The 23,525-nt window shown below is 41.5% G+C and overlaps 1 long non-coding RNA gene across 1 annotated transcript; it reads left to right on the top strand.

Moving 5' to 3' along the window:
- The first annotated feature begins 815 nt into the window (after positions 1–815).
- On the top strand, positions 816–8,088 carry LOC140716672 (uncharacterized). Its single transcript, XR_012096343.1, has 2 exons — positions 816–945; positions 7,642–8,088. It is a non-coding gene; the product is annotated as an uncharacterized lncRNA (long non-coding RNA).
- Positions 8,089–23,525: the final 15,437 nt, after the last annotated feature.

Here is a 23,525-nt window from a genome sequence, read left to right as displayed (position 1 = left end):
ATGTGGTGCCCGGGTGTGTTGACAGAGACAGATATATAAGGGAAATTTAAGAGATGTTTAGATAGACACATGAATGTGAGGGAAATAGGAGGTTATGGGTATTGTTTAGGCAGAAGGAATTTGTTTAGTTGACCATTTGATGACTAATTTAATTGATTTGGCACAACCTTGTGGACGAATGGCCTGTAATGTTCTATGTTCTAAAATAGCCATGAGTAAACATCAGAGCAGACTCGATGGGCCAAATGCCCTAACTCTGCTCCTATCTCCTATGATCTTAAGGTTTTATTGTATCTTGCACATTCGCTGCCATTGAGTGCAAGATTCCTTCGGATATCAAGGTTCCACTGGAACACACACAAATCACTGGAGGAACTCAGCAGGCCAGGCAGCATCCATGGAAAAAAATAAAGAGTCGATGTTTCAGGCTGAGACCCTTCTTCATAACCCACCTCTTTTCCATGGATGCTGCCTGACCTACTGAGATCCTCCAGCGTTTTGTGTGTGTGCTTTGGATTTCCAGCATCGGCAGTCTTTCTTGTGTTTGAGCTCCACTGGCTTTGGCACTTCAGAGTGTTGACAGACATCTTGACCTTTTCTTATAAATGTCCTTACATCATTGACCTTTCAGCATTTGTGCCTCGAACTTACCGCTACTAATGGGTGTAGCAGCACATACTGATTTTCTCGGCATTATCACACACAATGATTTGAAGCTAACATTTGATTTTCAAGAGCTGAACTTCTGAGGCCCTCCAGAGAGTCAATTGTCATGGTTGTCATAGCAATCTCCAAGCAGCAGCATAAACATCATGTTAGGTGCTGGAAAAGATCTGCATCCACACATCAATCTGCCTTATCTAGTTTCAGCGTCGGGGAGTTTGAAAGCCCCAGATGACATATTGCATTGTGGATAGATTGCACAAAAAGGTGGAAGTTACTGATGTAAGTAACATTTATGATCTCTCATTATTTATTGCACAGGTGGCTCTCTAAAATCCAACTGTGATTTTTCTTCTTTAATGCCTTTTCTAAGGAATCATTGACAGAGGACTAAAGTTGTTGGGGATTTGGACTGAGTTCAGATGGAATCGGTAAAAGAAAATGATAGAAAAATCTGTGCACCCTTCAATCCCAGACTCTCCCTAAAGTTTCAACTGAATGAATCACATACAAAACATCAGGGCCTGTCCATTCTCTCTACAGCTGTTGGCTGGCCTGTTTCATAATACCAACGATTTACTGGATATTTATTTCAGATTTCCTGGTGATGGTTTTTAAGTCTTACTTCATATGTGGCAGAAAATTGTATTTGTTATCTCGTGATAACTTCACTCAACTTCACTTCATTTGAAATGTTCCCACAACTTATAGACTCACTTTCAAAGACTATTCACCGCATGTTCTCAATATTTATTGCCAATTTATTTATAATTATTATTTTTTTCTTTTTGTATTTGCACAGTTTGTTGTCTTTTGCACACTGGTTCAGCACGCAAGTTGGTGCAGTCTTTCATTATTTCTATTATAGTTATTATTCTATTATTAATTTATTGAGTAAGCCTGCAAGAGAATGAATCTCAGGGGTGTATATGGTGACATATATGTATTTTGATAACAAATTTTCTTTGAACTTTGTTTAACTTCTGCATTCAGAATCAGGTTTAACATCACCGGCATATGTCATGAAATTTGGTGTCTTTGTGCCACCGGTACATTGCAATACATAATAATGGGGAAAAATGAGAATTACAGTAAATATATATATATATATATATATATATATATATATAATAGTTGCATTAAATAAGTAGTCCAAAAGTAAAACATAAAAAAATAGTGAGGTAGTATTCATGAGTTCAATGTCCATCCCGAAATCAGATGGCAGAGGGGAAGAAGCTGTTTCCAAATCGTTGAATGTGTGCTTCAGGCTCCTGTAGCTCCTCCCTAATGATAGTACTGAGAAGAGGGCATGTCCTGGGTGATGGGGGTCCTGAATGATGGACTCAATGGACTCAACTTCTTGAGACACCGCTCCTTGAAGATGTCCTGGATACTATGGAGGCTACTGCCCATGATGGAACTGACTGAGTTTACAACTTTCTGCAGCTTTATCTGATCCTGTGCAGTACCCCCTCCCCCAATACCAGACGGTGACACAGCCAGTTAGAATGTTCTCCATGGTACATCAGCAGAAATTTATGAGTGCCTTTGGTAACATACCAAACCTCCTCAAACTTCTAATGAAATATAGATGCTATCATGTCTTCTTTGTAACTGCATCGATATGTTGGGCCCAGGATACAACCTATAACATAGGTAACTTCAACTGCATTTCTTTCAATAATTCAGTTCCATTCTAAAAGAAAAAAGAAAGGGAATCCGATCAGGAAGTTGGGGCAAGTACAACCTTAGAACTTACTATGGACATTTACAAAACTGAGAAGATAACAGCATCTGTTAATCATAAGCTGGAACAATTTGATTCATACTGGGAAAAATGGTTTAACTACATAATCCCTCATAGGCCTGATTTTATTCTCACAAATCAATGAATCTGTTGTAACAAAAAGATCACTCCCTACTTGTACATAGTTCTTTCCTTTTGCTTGTCTTTTCTTTCCACTCTTTTCTATAAGTGTGTACCTCAGATAAATACTTTGTGGAGATTTGTGATATATATGATTATATGATATATGTGTACAATGTCTGAAATACATCTTATGGAAATGTTTGTTTGATGATGAACTTCAATAAAAAAAATAACTTACAAAAAAAAAGAAATCTATACTTGATATAAGTTACCTGCACTCAGAGGCCACCTTATTAGATCTCTCCTAGACAAAATAAAGTGGTCACTGAGTGTATGTTTGTGATCTTCTGCTGCTGTAGCCCATCCATTTCAAGGTTCGATGTGTTCTGTGTTCAGAGCTGCTCCTCTGCACACCACTGTTGTAACATGTGGTTATTTGAGTTACTGTCGCCTTCCTGTCAGCTAGAACTAGTCTGGCCATTCTCATCTGACCTCTCTCATTGACAAGACATTTCACCCACAGAAGTGCCACTCACTGAATGCTTTTCTTTTTTTGTTTTCACACCATTCTCTGTAAATTCTAGAGACTGTTGTGCATGAAAATCCCTGGAGATTGTGAAGGAGATTTTTTTTTCCAATCTGAACTGACTGGGATCTGCAAGGGAGGAATTTCAGGCTCCAATTGAACAGATCTTGGAGTTTACTGATTAATACTGGGAGGATGATTGTATTAAATGCTAAGCTGTAATCGATAAAGAGCATCCTGATATATACATAGAAACATAGAAAATAGGTGCAGGAGTAGGCCATTCAGCCCTTCGAGCCTGCACCGCCATTCAGTATGATCATGACTGATCATCCAACTCAGAACCCTGTACCTGCTTTCTCTCCATACCCCCTGATCCCTTTAGCCACAAGGGCCATAGCTAACTTCCTCTTAAATATAGCCAATGAACTGGCCTCAACTGTTTCCTGTGGCAGAGAATTCCACAGATTCACCACTCTCTGTGTGAAGAAGTTTTTCCTCATCTCGGTCCTTAAAGGTTTCCCCTTTATCCTTAAACTGTGACCCCTCATTCTGGACTTCCCCAACATCGGAAACAATTTTCCTGCATCTAGCCTGTCCAATCCCTTTAGAATTTTATACGTTTCAATAAGATCCCCCCTCAATCTTCTAAATTCCAGTACGTATAAGCCTAGTCGATCCAGTCTTTCTTCATATGAAAGTCCTGCCATCCCAGGAATCAATCTGGTGAACCTTCTCTGTACTCCCTCTATGGCAAGAATGTCTTTCCTCAGATTAGGGGACCAAAACTGCACACAATATTCTAGGTGCGGTCTCACCAAGGCCTTGTAAAACTGCAGTAGAACCTCCCTGCTCCTGTACTCAAATTCTTTTGCTATGAAAGCCAACATACCATTTGCCTTTTTCACCACCTGCTGTACCTGCATGCCCACCTTCAATGACTGGTGTACAATGACACCCAGGTCTCGTTGCATCTCCCCTTTTCCTAATCGGCCACCGTTTAGATAATAATCTGTTTTCCTGTTCTTGCAACCAAAGTGGATAACCTCACATTTATCTACATTAAATTGCATCTGCCATGAATTTGCCCACTCACCTAACCTATTCAAGTCACCCCGCATCCTCTTAGCATCCTCCTCACAGCTAACACCGCCGCCCAGCTTCGTGTCATCCGCAAACTTGGAGATGCTGCATTTAATTCCCTTGTCTAAATCATTAATATATATTGTAAACAACTGGGGTCCCAGCACTGAGCCTTGCGGTGCCCCACTAGTCACTGCCTGCCATTCTGAAAAGGTGCCGTTTAATCCCACTCTTTGCTTCCTGTCTGCCAACCAATTCTCTATCCACATCAATACCATACCCCCAATACCGTATGCTTTAAGTTTGCACACTAATCTCCTGTGTGGGACCTTGTCAAAAGCCTTTTGAAAATCTAAATATACCACATCCACTGGCTCTCCCCTATCCACTCTACTAGTTACATCTTCAAAAAATTCTATAAGATTTGTCAGACATGATTTTCCTTTCACAAATCCATGCTAACTTTGTCCGATGATTTCACCTCTTTCCAAATGTGCTGTTATCACATCTTTGATAACCTACTCTAGCATTTTCCCCACCACTGATGTCAGACTAACCGGTCTATAATTCCCCGGTTTCTCTCTCCCTCCTTTTTTAAAAAGTGGGGTTACATTAGCCACCCTCCAATCCTCAGGAACTAATCCAGAATCTAAGGAGTTTTGAAAAATTATCACTAATGCATTCACTATTTCTTGGGCTACTTCCTTAAGCACTCTGGGATGCAGACCATCTGGCCCTGGGGATTTATCTGCCTTTAATCCCTTCAATTTACCTAACACCACTTCCCTACTAACATGTATTTCCCTCAGTTCCTCCATCTCACTAGACCCTCGGTCCCTTACTATTTCCAGAAGATTATTTATGTCCTCCTTAGTGAAGACAGAACCAAAGTAGTTATTCAATTGGTCTGCCATGTCTTTGTTCCCTATGATCAATTCACCTGTTTCTGACTGTAAAGGACCTACATTTGCCTTGACCAATCTTTTTCTTTTCACGAATCTATAAAAGCTTTTACAGTCAGTTTTTATGTTCCCTGCCAGCTTTCTCTCATAATCTTTTTTCCCTTTCTTTCTTAAGCCCTTTGTCCTCCTCTGCCGGTCTCTGAATTTCTCCCAGTCCTCAGGTGTGCTGCTTTTATTTGCTAATTTATATGTTTCTTCTTTGGACTTGATACTATCCCTAATTTCCCTTGTCAGCCACAGGTGCACTACCTTCCCTGGTTTATTCTTTTGCCAAACATCTTTACTGTCTGGAAGTTCCAGGGTTGTGTGAAGAGCCAACATGATAGCATCTGCTGTGGACCTGTTGCTCTGGTAGGCAAATTGGAGTGGATTCAAGTCATCACTCAGATAGAAGCTAATATGTTTCAACATCAGCCTCTCAAAACACTTCATCACTGTAGATGTAAGTACCACTGGGTGATAGTCATTTAGACAGGATACCACTCTCTTCTTGGACACCAGTATGATTGACGCCTGCTTGAAACAGTTGGGTACCTGTACACACTGGGTACACACTGTCAAAACGAGAGGTTGAAGATATCCGTGAACACACCAGCCAGTTGGTGAGCACAGGTCTTCAGTACTCAGCCAGGTATTCTGTCCGGACCAGGTGCTTTCTTTGGATCCACTCTCTTGAATGCAGCCCCCACATCATCTTCAAATACTGAGTGGAGCTAAATAGTGGGAATCCCAGTCTCTAGACAGTGATGCCAATATGTAGGAATTTAAAAGTTAAAGGACTTAAAGACTAGCTCTTTATTTTGTCACATGTAGATCGATACACATAGTGAAATACATTGCTAGCATCAAAGATAAACACAGACCGAGACATGCTGGGGGGAGCCCACAAGTGTCACCACACTTCCGGCGCCAACGTAGCATGCCCACAACTTACTAACTCTAACCTGTATGTCCTTGGAATGTGGGAGGAAATCAGAACACCCGGAGGAAACCCACAGGTTCACAGGGAGAATGTACTAACTCCTTACAGACAGCAGCAGCAATTGAATCCTGATCACAGATGTTGTCAAGCCTTTCGCTAACCACTACACTACCATGCTACCCAGAGGTGTACTCAGTTCCAGGGCTTTTCTTCAAGATGCAGGTTATGAAATTCAATTTTATGGTATCTTCCAAGTTCTGCTATTTGATCAAATTTACATCCATAAGTTACCTTCTCTCGGTAGTGGTAGTTATAGTGCAAAATCATAGTTTATACAGCTATTTGGGAGTTTTTTTTCTGTTTCCACAGATACTGCAGTGCTGGTAATTCCTGAAGATCAGTCAAAAATTTGTGAAAGGGCGGGAAATTGTCTAACAAGCAGGAAGTGATATGTTTGTATTTAATGTTGCTTCGATTGCAGATGCTGGAAATCTAGAACTTTACACATGATATGCTGGAGGAGTTTAGCAGGCCGGGCAGCATCTGTGGCATCTGTGGATGGGAATAAACAGACGATGGTTTGGAGAAAGGGGAAGAAGTCAGAATGAGAAGGTGAGGGGAGGGGAGGTGAGGGGCGGCAGAAATACAAGGTGGCAGGTGATAGGTGAAACTGGGAGAGGAGGAGTGTTGAATAAAGAGCTAGGAAGTTGATTCATGAAAGAGACAAAGGGATGGAGAAGAGGGAATCTGATAGGAGAGGACAGAAGGCCATGGAAGAAAGGGAAGGGGGAGGAGCACCAGAGGGAGGTGATGGACAGGTAAGGAGATAAGGTGAGAGAGGGAAATGGGAATAGGGAATGGTGAAGGAGAGAAGTGGGAGGTTAACTACCAGAAGTTCGAGAAATCAATGTTCATGCCATCAGGTTGGAAGCTACCCAGACAGAATACTGTATAAGGTGTTGCTCCTCCAGCCTGAGTGTGGCCTCATCGAGTGGGGCCATGGACTGACATGGCAGAATGGGAATGGGCAGTAGAGTTGAAATGGATGGCCACCAGGAGATCTCGCTTTTTGTGGCAGATGGAGTGAAGGTGCTCAACAAAGTGGCCTCCCAATCTACGTTGGGTCTCACCAATATACAGGAGGCTGCACTGGGAGCACCAGATACAATAGATGACCCCAACAACATTGCTTGTTATACAGGCACTATGTTCAAACATTAATGCAACAACACATTTCTGGATTCTTTCCTCTTCCTTTCCAGTCCTGGTGAAGAGTCTCGGCCCCAAAATGGCGACTATTTATTCACCTCCATAGATACTTCCTGATATGCTAAGTTCCTCCAGCAATGTGTGTGTTTCTCTTAAAATCCCATGTTCTATTGATTCACTTTCAAGGATTCTTCAACTCATGTTCTTGATATTATTTATTGCTAATAATTCTTATTATTTGTTTTTTTGTATTTGCGCAGTTTATCTTCTTTTGCACATTGCTTGTTTGTCCATCTTTGTCTGTAGTTTTCCTTTAATTGCATTGTATTTCTTTGTATTTACTGTGGTAGTGTATGGTAACTGTGCAAAAGTCTTAGGCACCCTAAATTTTTTTATATGATTTCAGAAGATATGACCTCCACAGAGCCCTGATCTCAACATCATGGAGGCTGTCTGGGATTACTTGGAGAGACAGAAGCAAGCGAGACAGCCAAAGTCTGCAGAAGAACTGTGGCAAGTTCGCCAAGATGTTTGGAACAACCTTCCAGCCAATTTTCCACCTACCACTTCCCACTAACAGTGTACCAAAAAGAATTAATGCAATTTTAAAGGCAAAGAGTGGTCACACCAAATATTGATTTCATTTAGCATTTCTGCTGTTTACTGCTCTGTATGGTAAATTTTTTGATATTTAGAAACTTTTCATTTCATTATTTTTGAAAGCATATTCACTTTATGGAATTGTGTTAACATGTGTACAATACTGTGCACACTTTAATAAACTTATTTTGAACTTTCAACTTTGAAAATGGGAATGAATATTAACAATCATTAATAAAATATGTATTTCACATTTTTAGCATTGGCAGTCACTTAATTTTCATTGATGCCACAATTTAAGTTAAGGGCAAGTTTAAGACTATTTTAAAGAGGGTTTAATTACACATCATATGCATATATTAGATAGATAGATATTGAAGCGGAGGCATTCTGAAAACTTTATTGTTAAATTTCCTGGCCTGTGACTTCAAAGAAAAAGGTAGTACAATTATGGAATATATTACAAATAACAAACTTCAAAGAAACATGCAGATGTGTACTAGGTTTGGATAATATTGGTTTTCTTTTGAAGGAAATGTATAGATGCCTCCTGCTTGGTTTTGTGAAGGGCAGGTACTATTTGTTATGTCTGTGTATGGGATGCTTTCTGTTCTGCCTATGTTATTTGTCCTGACAAGGATGCATTACTCAACAGCTTATAATTAGCCATTCTTTTCAGGAACTTGTCTTTGCAAATGAGCGCGTCAGTTACCTAACCCCAGATGTTCATTCCACAGAGACCTCTGAATGATTGCTTTTCTGCTAAAAGCTAAGGAGTATATTATTCGAGCCATTGAAATTACTTGAACCGTCACAATTGTATGTTTTCTCCCTGCTGCAAGAGTCTGTAGTCTTAGTAGAATATTCTCATCATATTTTTTTGTGCAGATCATGTTTTAGCTCCCTTATGGAAAGCGCTATAGGGCTATTAAAACAAAAACTTCACGCCACCTTAAAAGTTTCTTCCCCCAGGTAGTTAAGCTGATGAACCACTTTAGTTAGCCATGCCTCATCCCCCATCCTCCTCTATCTGTTACCTCAGTCATTGCATTGCACTTTTGAACACTTTAAACCACTTATAACACTGCTGTTTACATTGCAAATGCATGCTGGTATTTATGTATTTAAGCACGTGTAATACCCTGGTTAAGAACTTTGTTTCTCAACTCCAGTTTGTCCCATTCCTGAGGGACAAACTAGAGGGACATTCCTAAGTGGAGTTGAGGAACAAAGTTCTCTGTATGAGGTTTGATTAAAGCAAAGTGCCAGTGTTCCACATTGGGAAAATCAGAGTCCCTCAGGACTGAAACAAACTGGAGGGACATTCCTAAGTGGAGTTGAGGAACAAAGTTCTCTGTATGAGGTTTGATTAAAGCAAAGTGCCAGTGTTCCACAGTGGGAAAATCAGAGTTCCTCAGGATTGAAACAAACTGGAGGGACATTCCTAAGTGGAGTTGAGGAATAAAGTTCTCTGTATGAGGTTTGATTAAAGCAAAGTGCCAGTGTTCCACAGTGGGAAAATCAGAGTTGCTTTTGAGAAGGTGACAAGTTCCTCCTAAGCAGAATGGTGAACATAATATGAGGAACTGTGTGTACACACAGTCCAGACATGGATATAGTGGGAAGGACAACCAGATGTGATATTAGAAAGGGGGGAGGACAAAGGTAGAAGAAGCCAAGGTATTTTAGTTGATGTCTGCTCGTGCTGTAGCTAAATGTGAAATGTCCTCTAAGAAACCAGTCCCACCTGTAAGAATGCTGCTGAACGGGATCTGTTTGCAGGAGTTCGGTGTCCACACTGGAGGAGCATGAGACAAGGCTACTGAAGATGTAGAACATTGTTCCTCAACTCCAGCTTCTTCCCTTCCCTTATCAGTAGAGAACAGGAAAAACTGGAGTTGAGGAACAAAGTTCTTAATGAGGTTATTACACACATTTCATTCCATATCTATACTTCTAATTTTATTTTTATATAATTCTTTATTCTGTGGAATTGTTGAATATTGTTGCTCTTAGCTATATATCACACCAACACACCACAGCAAGTTCCTAAAGCATGTAAAAGTACATAGTGAATAAAGTTGATCAACAGCAAAGTGTCAGCTTAATTCCTGGTTTTCCTGAATACGCGCCTGTTCCTTGGTGGTAGTTAAATTCCAGTAGTGTTCCACAGCCACTGGACATATTGGTGCAAAGCCACCATTTCTTGGTCATCTCTAATACAATAGCATTGCTGTATTGACACAAACTCAGTGGGCCTGCTTCTGTTCAATACATCTCTCAATTCCCAGTGAAGGATTTATTTATGCATTTATTTATTTAGAAATACAGTGTGGAACAGGCTCTTCCAGTCATTTGAGCACCCCCCCCCCCCCCGATTTAACCCGAGCCTAATCACGGGAAATCTACAATGACCAATTGACCTACCAACCAGTGTGTCTTTGGACTGTGGGAGGAAACCGGAGCACACAGACAAAACCCACACTTTCCACTGGGAGGACGTACAAATTCCTTAGAGAGGATGCCAGTATTGAGCTCCAACCTCTGATGCCCAAAATGTAACCACCACACACCATCGCGGTACTTTTACTGAGAAGGAAGTTTCCAGAATTAGACCTACGTTGATGAAGGGACAGCATGACAATTCAAGGCAAGATAGGATGGATTTTGAAGGAGGTTCTGCAGGCAGGAGTGTGTTCTCCTGCACCTGTTGCCTTTGTCCTTCTTGGAGACAGAGGTAGAAGGCTTAGGAAGTGCTGTTGTAGTAATTCAGTGCAGGAGGACTCAGCTGTAACTGAGCTTAAAAGTCCTCTGTAAAAGCAGAAAAGGGTGAAAATACTCAGCAGGACATACAGAATCCATGGACAGAGAGAAGGAGCTAACATTTCATTTTCTTGACAGTCCTGATGAAGGGTCTCAACCCAAAATATCGACAGTTTACTCTCATTCATATATACTGCCTGACCTGCTGAGTTTCTCTGGCATTTTGTGTGTTTTGCTCAAGATTTCCAGTATCTTGCATATTTGAAATTTAACTTTAATTTTGTTGATCTCTCTCTGCAGATGCTGAATGACCAGTTGAATAGTCAGAATATATTCTGTCCATATTTGAGTTGTGGTTAAAAGAATCTTTTTTTTTCAGTTTAGAAATAGTCTAGATTGACTGTACAGATTACAAATTGACATCTAGAAACATCATGTGAAAATAGAAGACTCATGGAAGATTAAAACTCAGTTGTTGATAAAATAAATCTGTCCATGTACAGAGACTTGCACACAGACGACTCAAAACAAAAGGCTTGAGAAGTTACAGTATCTCAGCCAAATGAACTCCAGAGCATGAGGCACAAAATCCAAACTGTCACTTCAATCTCACCCATCTCAATAAACCCTAAAAAGGTTTGGTGCTTTGCTCAGATGGAGTCAAGAAGCTGGAACGAACACCCTGATGAGATTGATTTTTCTAAACTGTCCTGACAAGTTAAATTATTTCAGTATTTATGCTGTCAACTTTCCACCAAAATCCACACTGGCTACTGAGTGAAGGAATGTGATCCGTCTTGCCAAGTATCAGAGACAGACAACAAAGTCATAGAACAGCACAGCACAGTACAGGCCATTCAGCCCATGATCAATCTACTGATGTGGTCCCTTTTTTTTTCCATTATGGACATTTCAGCAGCCCAGAAGACATTCATGGAGCTAAACTTGGGATGGGAGGTTTGTCCCAATACAACAAGTTGAAAGAGTTAGACCTGTGTTCTTTGGAGGTTAGGGGGAATGAGGGGTGATCTTATTGAAACATCTCAGTGCCTAAATGGTAAGACAAATGTTGAGATGTTTCCACCAGTGGAAATATGACATTTTCCTTCTTAAAATAATTAAGAATTAATTAAAGTAATATGCCTTATGAGTTCTTGGGCTTCCAGCATCTATGGTGTTTTGTTGTTATTTAACCTCTCATCACTTGATTGATGCACCTTTGACTTGATATTCATAATGTTTCCAGTTAGGAAGACTGCAGTATCACAGACATAGGAGATCTATAAGTTTCTCAGAAAGATCTACCTATTCTCTGTTAAGTTCTTCATTACTAGCTGGGGCACAGAATATGAAAGCAAGGAGTTTATTCTAGAACTGAATGCAACACTGGTTAAGACAAGCTTGAGTACTATATACAGTTCTGGTCACCACATTATAGGAAAGGAGTGTTTGCACTGGAGAGGTTGAAGAGAGAATTCATGAAGAAGCTGACAAGACTGGAAAACTTTGGTTCTACTGGATAGGTTGGGTTATTTCCTTAATTGACGTCTGTAGAATTCTCAGGGGTCTAGATAGATTTGTGTTCTTGATGTGTGTGTTAGATGTGTGTGTGTGTGTGTGTATGTGTATGTGTATGTGTGTATATGTATATGTATGTATCCAAGTGTGTGTGTGTGTGTGTGTATGTTAGGTGTGTGGATGTGTGTATATGTATATTTATGTGTGTGTACATATCTGTATGTATATGCCATTTTGTGTGTGTGTGTGCACGTGCGTGTGGATATCTACCTCCTGTTTATATATATGTGTACGTGTGTGTTTACTGTGACTATGCCTGCCATTTGTTATCCCATCAGGATCTGCTGTTCAAAACTCCTACTTTGCCCGATCCCGGAGGAATCCTCACTGCATTCACTGTGGGAACCACAAGCAGGATGACAGCTGGAAGCACATACTGTAATTTGGATTATTACACATTGAAAAGCAAACATCAGACAGAAGCAATGCCAAAAGTTAGTGTCATAGTTTAAAAGAAATGAAGTTTGTGCCATCTAATAAGGAAAAGAAACTAATTTTCTGCCCGAACATGCAGTATACTGGCCCTGCTCATCATTGGAAACTATTTCACATACTGATTGCTGCAGCCTTTGGAGATGGACTTGTTGCTTGGTGAGAAGGCACAGCAGCTGCTGTGAGTGTCAATTATACTGACGTACACACACCACTCAACATATTGGCGAACAACACATCTTCCAAAAAAACATTTTGTTTCCTGCTAAATGTGAAAGGCCTGAAAAAACAGGCAGAGAAAGGCATTCTTCAAAATGTCATGGGGTTTCTGGTTGGTGAGAGGGTCACTGAATGGAGAGTGAGGGAAGAGACTGGAGAATCGGGGCATTTAAACCCCATGGTTCTTTAGATGATTGGGATACTGACATTTTAGGCAATTGAGATGGTGTTAAAAAGGACTTCTGATGGTTTGGAGGTGGTTTCATTAGGTAAGGCTACAGATGTTAAGGCATAGAAGCAAAATTAGGACATTTGACCCACTAAGATATGTATGACCTTTACTGCACTGGGGTCATAGAATAAGAACATAACACATGCAGGTAGAAGCAGAATTAAGAGATTTGGCCCACTGAGTCTTCTCTACCATTTGATTATAGCTGATTTATTTTCCCTCTCAACACTATTCTTCTGCCTTCTTCTTGTAACCTTTGACACCCTTACTAATAAAGGAACTATCAATCTTGATTTTAAATATACCCAGTTCCACAGCTGTCTGAGGCGATGAATTCCACTGATTCACCACGGATGGCCCGAGCTTCACTTTCCTGCCTTATCCTCAGACTTTCATAAAGACTCCACAGTAAGTCTTTCCTGAATTTCCAACATAATGCGAAACATTATTTTGCAGGAAATTTAAAGGGCATCTGAAGAAGAATCGTCTCATCCAGAGGGTTGTTAGATTTTAAAACAGATGGCCTGAAGGAGTGCTAGAAGCAGACACTCTCACTACACTTCAGAGGTACCTAGGTGAGCACTTGAATACTCAAGGCAGTTCAAAGGTTCATTTAATAACAGAAAATATGTACAGTATACAACTTGAAATTCTTACTCTTCACTGACATCCATGAAACAAGAACCCCCATCGAATGAATGATAGAAATAACCAAACCCCAAAGCCCCACCCTTCACACCTTCCGTGTTGCTTCTCCAAGCCCCCTATCTCGAGGACCGACAGGCTCTCACTCTCCATTGAAAAGAGAGATGGGGGGGATTGCTCAAGTACACGGGCCTTCTTCTGACGACAGCCGGCGATTAGTAGACACACCACCTGCTGTCTCGATGTTTTTGTCTCCCACGACACTTCGGTTGGTGAAGTCAGCAGGGAACTGGGTCATCCATGTCGTCCACTAAGTGCTAGTAAATGAGATTTGAATAGGTATGTGCCCAGTGATTAGCATGAATATGATTAATCAGTTTTAATACCACAGACATAAATTGTGAAATTTGTTGATGCCACTGGTCAGAAGGCTCTCTATGGTACATCTGTAGAAATTTGCCCGAGTCTTTAGTGGCATACCAGATCTTCTCAAGCTCCTACTGAACTATAGCTACTGGAGTGCCTTCTACATCATTACATCAACATGTTTAGCCCAGGATGGACCTTCAGAGATGTTGACATTCAGGAACTTGAAGATGCTCACCCTTTTCACTACTGACCGTTTAATGAGGACTGGTGTGTTTTCCCTTGACCTCTCCTTCCTGAAGTCCATAATCAATCCCTTGGTCTTACTGATGTTGAGTGCAAGATTATTGTGACACCGCTCAACCAGCTGATCTATTTCACTTTGCACTCTCCCTCGTCCTGTTTGATACAATGAATCTGTGTTTCACTCTGCCTCAAGTACACTCACAAAAGGGTAGTACTGAAATAAACAGAGCCACATGTTCAAACTTGCTGTCCAATTATTGACCATATCAGGAGTTAGCTGCTCTTTACACAGACTGAGGTTATCCAATACAAATCCATTTTTTTCTTAACTTGCATAATATTAAGTTTAACTTAGAACAGTTGAAAGAGATTAGATTTATTTGTCATATGAAACATCAAAACATCGAGAGAAATGCACTGTTTAGTGTCAATGGCCAATACAGTCTGAGGATGTGCTGGGGGCAGCCTGCAAGTGTCACCACGCTTCCAGCGCCAACATAGCATGCCCACAACTTATTAACTCTTACTTAGCTTCTGCCCGTTATGCCACTAGCACTTAGGGCAGCAATGGAAGTTCTCTATTTTGTTCCCTATTTTGTTCCATAACAATTCGTTTTTTTTACTAGTCAGGGTTGTTAGCCCTGAGCTGAGCCATGGAGTCACAGAACACTACAGCACAGAAACAAGCCCTTTGACCAATCTAGTCCATGCCAAACTGTTATTACCAATCATTGGTCATGGACTGGCTATGATCCATGTGTAGCCTAGACCTGCACCTGGACCATAGCCCTCCATACTCCTCCCATCCATGTACCTATCCAAATTTCTCTTAAATGTTGAAATCGAAGCCACATCCATCATTTCCGCTGGCAGCTTGTTCCACACCCTCTGAGTGAAGAACTGAAGAAGTTCCCCCACATATTTACCTTAAATATTTCACCTTTCACCCTGAACCCATGCCCTCTAATTCTTGTCTCACCAACCTTGCTTGCATTTACCTTATCTATAACCCCTCATAATTTTGTATACCTCTGTCAAATTTCCATTCATTCTCATACACTCCAGGGGATAAAATACTAACCTACTCAAACTATCCCCATATCTCAGGTTCTCAAGTCCTGGCAACATCCTTGTAAATTTCTTTATATTTTCTTCAATTTGATTGATAACTTTCTTGTAGGTAGGTGACCAGAATTGCACACAATACTCCAAATTAGGCCTCACCGATGTTGTACACAACTTCACCATGTTGTAGAAGGAACATCTGGCTACCACTGACAATTTAGTGACATCAGCCCCTCTCCTTCTTGTCTAATTTTCTTGATGTATGAAGTTGTACAGGCCTGCATAATCTGATGAGAGATCAAGGCCCCGGTTTTGACAGTCCACCCTTGTGGGGAAGCAAACTTGAAGTCAAATATATCTGTGCCATCCCGAGGATTTAAAGACAACTCAGAGGTCAAAGACAAGTTGGCTTCAAATAATTTTGTGCTGTTTGATGACTCTTCATCAACGTGGCAGCTGCTTTAGCCTGACTTCCTATTACCTTCTTCTGTTCCCATTTTCCAAGTGGTTATCTTTCATTGAACACCTTTATAATGAGCCATGTCTCGTTCTCATTATAATCTGAGATAAATTACCTCTTACAAATAAGCTAGCAAGATGGAAGGTAAAGAACTGAAAGCAGACACCATGCAATTCCAGCAGCTCAAATATGGAACAGCCCCACCACTATGTTATGCCCATGGTTATTACAGCCAGCTGTTTATACAGGACAACTATTATTAGTCATTTATTATCCCCTCTGACAAAGGCATTGCTGGGGCTGGACTAAGCTCCAGCTGTTTTGAGCAGACTGAGCATTTTGATCAGTTGTTCATACCCTGTTGAGATGTGATGTGCTTGGCCACTTATCCCCACCCCTCTCGTTAGTGCTGTTATGTATGTTCGGAGCAAGAACGATAATGGAGCTGGAGGATTAAATTTTTTTACTGAGTTACATTAGCCATGGTACACGTTGGACAATTACAATGCAGGAATGATGAACCAGGTCCGCCGAGGCGAAAACCTGCGCACTCAAAAACTTGTGCAAAAATAAGAGCCGATTGGCTGCCCGCACACTTGCCACGTTCTCGCAACCGATCCGATAATAACACCAACCAGAGGCGAAGATGAGGCTGGAAGCAGAAATGTGATGTGCCTGAGTCTAATTATGGCCCAAATCTGAGTCCAAATCCAAATCCTGAACAGGAGAAGTTGATGAGCATCAGGCAACAGCTCAATGAAAGCCAGAGATGTTAACATGGACACAGGGAGGGGGAGTGCTGGAGGAGCTGTCATTGCTGATTAACTGGACTCTGATTGACTTGCACTCATTCCTCAACCACACTTCATTTATTTGTGAGCAAGCTGAACAGCCTGGCCCCTGTCACCACCCTCTTCTGAAGTTTGAACAAAGAAACACCATTTTAGAACACAGAACATAGAGGCTCTTCGGCTCACGATGTTGTTCAACTACTCTAAGATCAATCTAACCCTTCTCTCCCACATAGCCTTCCAATTTTATCAGCCATGTGCCTATATAAGAATTTTTTTTATATTTCTACTGCATCTGCTTCGACCACCACCAATGGTAGTGCATTTGATGCACCTACCACTCTCTATGTAAAAAAAACTTACCTCTGACATTCCCCCCAATACTTCCCTCTAATCTCCTTAAAATTATGCCCCGCTCATTTTAAGCATTTCTGCACTGGGAGAAATGTCAGGATAGTCTCTGGCTATCCTCTTTAAACAGAAATGGACTCATTTGGTACAGATGTTGAAAAATTGGAATCCTTGTCGATGTTCACATTCCTTATTTGCATAATCAATCACCGATCAGGATATTGGTATTAATAGCCAATAGAATCTACACATTAGAGCCCAATAAGACTTCAGAATGAAAGTAACTAGCTATTAGTAAATGTCACTTCATTTGCACCCTTATCTTCTCTCAGTCCAGCCTCATCCTGTGCAAAGAGTAACTATGTTCTTCAAAGATTTCTTTTGCCTGGGTTGACTGCACTCTTTGTGCAATCTGTCTCTGCCTGGACATTATCTTAACCCTTGCCACTGTCACAACTTCCAACAGAGCCAGCACACCAGGCCTGTTCTTATAATCCGGGCGGTACAGTAGCGTAACACGTTACCACAGCGAGCTGTAAGATCAGGGTTTATTTACTGCCATTGTGCTGTCTGTAAGGAGTTTGTACAAGCTCCAACTTCAGGCGGTATCTCAATGCATAAAAACATGCAGACACGGTCAAGAGGTTCAGTTGCTGTTCAGACCAAACATCAGAATGGGGAAGAAATGTGATCTCAGTGACTTTGACTGTGGAATGATTGTTGCTGCCAGATGGGGTAGTTTGACTATCTCAGAAACTACTGATCTCCTGGGATTTTCACATACAACAGTCTCTAGAGCTCACAGAAAATGGTGCGAGAAACAAAAAAAAAAAAATCCAGTGAGCAGTTCTGTGGGTGAAAACAGCGTGTTAATGAGAGAGGTCAGAGGAGAATAGCCAGACTGGTTCAAGCTGTCAGGAGGGTAACAGTAACTGAAATAAATATGTGTTACAACAATGGTGTGCAGAAGAGCATTTCTGAATGCACAACACGTCAAATGTTGAAGTAGCTGGGTTTCAGCAGCAGAAGACCATGAACATACACTCAGTGGCTGCCTTATTAGATACAGGAGGTACCCAATGAAGTGGCCACTGAGTGTATGTTTCCGATCAGAACCTGCACACCTTTTGAAGCTTCATGCTTCATTCAAAACACTACCATGTTTAAACTGCTTAATCCTTTAGCAATAAGTGTTGTAATGTCTGATTGATATCCTTTAGCCGACAAGGTGAAACTTTACAGATTACTCTCCTTGCAGAATAAAACCTGGCAAAGATCAAGTTACACATTGATTGTGCTTAAAACACCAGATCATGTGGAACCTGCCCAAATTCTCTCATTCCTGAGGGAGCTAAAAATACTGAGGAAAAAGATAAAAGGTTCTGTCTAAATGTACCAATGCATTTAAGTTAACATAATGAACTTCAAGGACATCGGCCTGACATAACAATCCATGTTACTCTAATCCAAGGAATTTTGGGGCCCTAGTCTTTAAGACTATTTATAAATATCTAATCTTACAACTTTTCAACCCATTTTCATCAAACTCTTCTTTAAAATGGGTTGCACAGCAAGCCATAATTTATTACATGGGAGTCAACAGCACACAGTTGTTCTTTTAACCGGTACAAGTCATTCCATTTGGCATTTCTCTTGTTTGAGTCATCCCCTCCTCTCAGTCTTTTAGTACTTTACAGAAAAAAACATTACATGATACTTTTTTTATAATTTGAAACTTTATATCCGTGAATCATTCTCACCAAAACCATAGCAAGAAAGAAAGATTTCTGCATCTCTGCCACACCTCTGCAAGGTTTGCGTTGTGTTGGCATTACAAGACAGACATGGCGGATATATTGTGCACAGCAAGCTCCCACAAATAACTGGGTGATAATACCACACATTAAATGCTGGAGGAACTCAGCAGGTCAGGCAGCATCTTTGGAGGGGAATACACAGTTGACATTTCAAGCCAAGACCATTCATCCGGACTGGAAAGGAAGAGTGAAGAAGCCAGAATACGAAGGTGCAGGGAGAGTAAGGAGTACACGATGGCAAGTGATAGATGAAGTCAGCTAAGGCGGAAAGGGGGTGGCAGGGATGAAGCAAGAAGGCAGGAGGCAATAGGTGGAAGAGGTAAAGGGCTCAAGAAGTGGGAATCTGATAGGAGAGTAGAGTGGATCATGGCAGAAAAGTGAGGATGAGAGGCAGGTGATGATGAAGAGAAGAGAAGGGGTAAGAGAGGAGACAGAATAGGGAAAAAGAGAGAAGCCGGAGACAGAAGCTAGAGAATTCGATGTTCATGGTGTGTGTGTGTGTGTGTGTGTGTGTGTGTGTGTGTGTGTGTGTGTGTGTGTGTGTGTGTGTGTGTGTGTGTGTGTGTGTGTGTGTGTGTGTGTGTGTGTGTGTGTGTGTGTGTGTGTGTGTGTGTGTGTGTGTGTGTGAGAGAGATAATAACACATGGCACTAAATCCGCTCAAATGTAGATACCAAATATGGAGTAGAACACACTAGAATTTTAGAACAATCAATGACCATTGACCTTTAGTGAGTACAGTGACTCTTGAAAAGGAAATCCAGTTAGATCAACCATCTTAGTCATTTCCCACATTGCTATAGGGTGGCCAGACAACAGAAGATCTCAGCAGAATTTGAAACACTTCATATAATGTTGCTCCCACAGGAAATGTGTCGGCAATGTACAAGACATCCACGTTGGCAGCTCTGGCAAAGGTCACGGTCTTGGACATCAGAGTGTGATTTGATTTTCTATCACTATTGAAAGGGAGTGTCAGAATCAGAATCAGAATTATTATTATTTATTAGAGGAAGGTTTTTCACTCAGAGAGTGGTTGGTGCGTGGAATGCACTGCCTGAGTCAGTGGTAGAGGCAGATACACTAGTGAAATTTAAGAGACCACTAGACAGATATATGGAGGAATTTAAGGTGGGGGTTATATGGGAGGCAGGGTTTGAGGGTCGGCACAACATTGTGAGCCGAAGGGCCTGTAATGTGCTGTACTATTCTATGTTCTATTATCACTGACATACTGTATATCATGAAATTTCTTGTTTTGTGGCAGCAGTACAGTGTAATACATATAAAATCATTGTAAGTTACAAGAAGAAATTTATATTACACACAAAGATAGCAAAATAGTGAGGTGGTGTACATGGGTTCGTGGACCATTCAGAAATCTGATGGTGGAGGGGAAGAAGCTGTTCCTAAACCCTTGAGTGTGTGATTTCAGGCTCCTGTCTCTCCTCCATGATGGTAGAAATGTGAAGAGGGGATGTCCTAGGTGGTGAGAGTCCTTAAGGATGGATGGCACCTTCTTGAGGCATTGTATTTTGAAGATGTCCTCGATAGTGGGGAGACTGGACCCATGATGCAGCTAACCAAGTTTACAACCCTCTCTCTGCAGCTTTTTCCAATCTTCCATAGCAGACAGTCATGTCACCAGTCAGAATGCTCTCCAGGGTACATCTGTAAAAATTTGCTGATGTACCGAATGTTCAAGCCATGTATCTTAGGCTAAAACAGAGAGATGGGTAACAACTTTCTTTCAAATTTCTGTCTTCAAGTTTTAACCTGACTCAACTGCAATTTAACAATTAAAAAGACACATTATCATAGCAGTTAGTGTAACACTTCACAATGCCAGCAATCAGAAAATCAGGTTATAATTCCCGTTGCTGTCTGTATAGACAATAGACAATAGGTGCAGAAGTAGACCATTCGGCCCTTCGAGCATGCACCGCCATTCTGAGATCATGGCTGATCATCTACTATCAATACCCGGTTCCTGCCTTGTCCCCATATCCCTTGATTCTCCTATCCATAAGATACCTATCTAGCTCCTTCTTGAAAGCATCCAGAGAATTAGCCTCCACTACCTTCCGAGACAGTGCATTCCAGACCCCCACAACTCTCTGGGAGAAGAAGTTTTTCCTTAACTCTGTCCTAAATGACCTACCCCTTATTCTCAAACCATGTCCTCTGGTACTGGACTCTCCCAGCATCTGGAACATATTTCTTGCCTCTATCTTGTCCAATCCCTTAATAATCTTATATGTTGCAATCAGATCCCCTCTCAATCTCCTTAATTCCAGCGTGTACAAGCCCAGTCTCTCTAACCTCTCTGCGTAAGACAGTCCAGACATCCCAGGAATTAACCTCGTGAATCTACGCTACACTTCCTCTACAGCCAGGATGTCCTTCCTTAACCCTGGAGACCAAAACTGTACACAATACTCCAGGTGTGGTCTCACCAGGGCCTTGTACAAATGCAAGAGGATTTCCTTGCTCTTGTACTCAATTCCCTTTGTAATAAAGGCCAACATTCCATTAGCCTTTTTCACTGCCTGCTGCACTTGCTCATTCATCTTCAGTGACTGATGAACAAGGACTCCTAGATCTCTTTGTATTTCTCCCTTACCTAACTCTACACCGTTCAGATAATAATCTGCCTTCCTGTTCTTACTCCCAAAGTGGATAACCTCACACTTATTCACATTAAACATCATCTGCCAAGTATCTGCCCACTCACTCAGCCTATCCAAGTCACCCTGAATTCTCCTAACATCCTCATCACATGTCACACTGCCACCCAGCTTAGTATCATCAGCAAACTTGCTGATGTTATTCTCAACGCCCTCATCTAAATCGTTGATGTAAATCGTAAACAGCTGTGGTCCCAATACCGAGCCCTGTGGCACCCCACTAGTCACCACCTGCCATTCCGAGAAACACCCATTCACTGCTACCCTTTGCTTTCTATCTGCCAACCAGTTTTCTATCCATGTCAATATCTTCCCCCAATGCCATGAGCTCTGATTTTACCCACCAATCTCCTATGTGGGACTTTATCAAATGCCTTCCGAAAATCGAGGTACACTACATCCACTGGATCTCCCTTGTCTAACTTCCTGGTTACATCCTCGAAAAACTCCAATAGATTAGTCAAGCATGATTTGCCCTTGGTAAATCCATGCTGGCTCAGCCCAATCCTATCACTGCTATCTAGATATGCCACTATTTCATCTTTAATAATGGACTCTAGCATCTTCCCCACTACTGATGTTAGGCTGACAGGATGATAGTTTTCTGTTTTCTCCCTCCCTCCTTTCTTAAAAAGTGGGATAACATTAGCCATTCTCCAATCCTCAGGAACTGATCCTGAATCTACGGAACATTGGAAAATGATTACCAATGCATCCGCAATTTCCAGGGCCACCTCCTTTAATACCCTAGGATGCAGACCATCTGGACCTGGGGATTTGTCAGCCTTCAGTCCCATCAGTCTACTCATCACCGTTTCCTTCCTAATGTCAATCAGTTTCATTTCCTCTGTTACCCTATGTCCTTGGCCCATCCATACATCTGGGAGATTGCTTGTGTCTTCCCTAGTGAAGACAGATCTAAAGTACTTATTAAATTCTTCTGCCATTTCTCTGTTCCCCATAACAATTTCACCCAATTCATTCTTCAAGGGCCCAACATTGTTCTTAACTATCTTCTTTCTCTTCACATACCTAAAAAAGCTTTTGCTATCCTCCTTTATATTCCTGGCTAGCTTGCGTTTGTACCTCATTTTTTCTCCCCATATTGCCTTTTTAGTTAAGTTCTGTTGTTCCTTAAAAATTTCCCAATCATCTGTCCTCACAATCACCTTAGCTCTGTCATATTTCCTTTCTTTTAATGCTATGCAATCTCTGACTTCCTTTGTCAACCACTGTGGCCCCTTTCCCCCCTTTGAATCCTTCCTTCTCCAGGGGATGAACTGATTTTACACCTTGTGCATTATTCCCAAGAATACCTGCCATTGCTGTTCCACTGTCTTTTCTGCTAGGATATCCGTCCAGTTAACTTTGGCCAGCCACACCCTCATGGCTCCATAGTTTCCCCTGTTCAACTGCAACACTGACACCTCCAAGCTGCCCTTATCCTTCTCAAATTGCAGATAAAAACTTATCATATTATGGTCACTACCTCCTAATGGCTCCTTTACTGCAAGATCGCTTATCAAATCCTGTTCATTATACAAGACTAAATCCAGAATAGCCTTGTCCCTGGTCGGCTCTCGTACAAGCTGTTCCAAGAATGCATCCCGTAGGCACTCTACAAACTCCCTATCCTGTGGTCCAGCACCAACCTGATTCTCCCAGTTCACCTGTATGTTGAAATCCCCCATAACTACTGCGACATTACCTTTGCCACATGCCAATGTTAACTCCCTATTCAACTTGCACCCAATATCCATGCTACTGTTTGGTGGCCTGTAGACAACACCCATTAGGGTCTTTTTGCCCTTACTGTTCCTCAGTTCTATCCACACAGACTCTACTTCTCCTGATTCTATGTCCCCCCTTGCAAAGGACTGAATCTCATTCCTCACCAACAGGGCCACCCCACCCCCTCTGCCCACATTTCTGTCCCTACAATAGCACGTATATCCTTGTACATTCATTTCCCAGGTCTGATCTCCCTGCAGCCATGTCTCCGTTATCCCAACAACATCATAGTTACCCATTCACACCTG

The sequence above is a fragment of the Hemitrygon akajei genome, chromosome 26, assembly GCF_048418815.1.
Source record: "Hemitrygon akajei chromosome 26, sHemAka1.3, whole genome shotgun sequence".
Classification (NCBI taxonomy): domain Eukaryota; kingdom Metazoa; phylum Chordata; class Chondrichthyes; order Myliobatiformes; family Dasyatidae; genus Hemitrygon; species Hemitrygon akajei.
This window is presented reverse-complemented; position numbering and strand designations above follow the sequence as displayed.